We start from the raw sequence: 2,152 nt of genomic DNA, 5'->3' as shown, positions 1-2,152 counted from the left end.
TATTCAAGTACATAATTCTTTAATGGATAGTGTAAAGAATGCACTCTCTATCGCTCTCACCGAAGCCCGAATCAAGTACAAATCCATTTTTGATCAGCTACCACCCCCGAATGGTAATTAAGTTTTGATGTTTGTCAAAAAGGGGGAGTGATATGATATAGCATTAGAGGAGTGATACGATATTGGGGGAGTGTAGCATTCAAAGCATCAAAGTACAAAATCAAACAACAGGAGTATAGTATCCATGGGGAGTATACCGAGCAGAGCAAGTAGAGTATCCAAGAGCAGTGAACCGAGCAGTGTATAGAACAATAAGCTAAGATCAAGGATAGATCACCAAGCATGCAAAATCAGAATTTTTTACAGTATATCGATAAGAGGAGTATATCTGGTTTTATTATTTTATTGACTATTGTATATACTGTCAGCATAGTCAAATTTTGCAAGTATATAGATTTTTGAGTTATAACTTTGAAAGTAGTTTTTGTCAAACATCTCAACTAATGTCAAAAGGGGAGATTGTTACTACTTATCAAGTTGCCATTAGTTTCATGTCAAAGTTATTCTATATACTCTAGTCGGTTATCTCTACTGAGACATTCAGTCAGTATGAACAGTCTAGTCGGTTACAGAAGAAAGTAGTCTCAAAATGTAGTATACACCAAGCTGTCTACCGAGTATCATTTCATGTCTACCGAGCAGAAAAGATGACACACCAAGTTGATATACACTGAGTGAAACGTGTTACCAGATTCATTGAACCTGGACATACATATGAAAATGTGTTACAAGATCGAGGTACATCTAACAGTTATCCGTTATCACATTGGAAATTGCACTTGAAGATTGTGTATGATTTTGAGGTCATCTAACCAATGAAATAATTTGCATGGTTATTCATTCGATAAATCATATTTGTAAGATCGAAGCAATGAATGGATCATCGTTATAAGAGATCTATTTATACAACATGAGTTAAGAATTAAAAAGTGTGTGTGCATGAGTGTAAGAAGACTGTTACAGAGACACAGAGGTCACCGAGAAGGTTTTCAGAGAACAGTTGAAGAACAGAGTAAACAGAAGGGTTTACTGAGTTACTATATGGGTTACCGAGGTATGCTATAAGCAAGGTAACTTATTCTGAGCACATAGAATTTGCTATAACATTCCAGATGTAAAGTTGCAGATATTTGTAATGATTTTATTGTAATATTTTGAAGCTGTAAGAGAAACCTTTAACAGGGTAAAAGACTCTAATCAAGTCTATAAATTGTAAAGCCTCTAACCAGGTGCAACATTTAGATGAAGTGTTGTGAAATCCTTTAGCAAGGTAGATCTAACAGATCTTGTTACTCCTAATAGGGTAAGCTATCAGAAATAGCTAAACATGTAGCTCTAACCGAGCACTCTTTATTATTGCAGTAGTGAAGTTGTGGGTGCCATCCCCACTGTAGTTTTTCTCTCTAACCAAGAGTTTCTATGTAACCAAAATATATGTGTTATGGAGTGAATCATGTATGATTGTTATCTATTTGTTTTAGCTTTATATTATGTTACTGCACTATTTGGTTTATGCATAACAGTAAAGTTATTATTGAAGAAAAGTTTTGGAGTACTGATTCACCCCTTCCCTCTTAGTACATTAGCTTTCCATATTGGGCCTAACAAAGATACGAGCAAATACAGAATGAATATTTATTGCAGCGAAATGTACTTCCTTTGGAAATGGAAATATTTACTATGAGCATGTAGCAAAGATCTATGAAAGAGAGGTAATGACAAAGCCGTCGCTAGTTGCTACAGGACTCTCGACACCTTTGGACGTGGAAAACTATTGTATAAATTCTTCCTTGCTAAGAGGCTTGTGATACAGGCACAGACAATGAGCATTGAATAATATTTTAAATTTGACAGGATCAATTATGGATAATCGGACTACACCATTGGAGAATGTTTCAACTATCTCATAAGGTCCTAACCATCATGTCTGTAATTTTCCCAAGTTATCTTTATACCTTGAATCATAGAGAAGGGCCCAATCACCTAGCTTGAATGATTTATCTTTGATATAGGGATAATGCCACTTCATGCACTGATTTTGAATGGATTTGATGTGCTATAGGGCTGATTTTCTTATCTCATCTAAGGCATT

This window comes from Cryptomeria japonica, chromosome 4 (genome assembly GCF_030272615.1).
Source record: "Cryptomeria japonica chromosome 4, Sugi_1.0, whole genome shotgun sequence".
In the NCBI taxonomy this organism is placed as follows: Eukaryota; Viridiplantae; Streptophyta; class Pinopsida; order Cupressales; family Cupressaceae; genus Cryptomeria; species Cryptomeria japonica.
The sequence above is the reverse complement of the archived record's forward strand: the minus strand, read 5'-3'. Positions refer to the sequence as shown.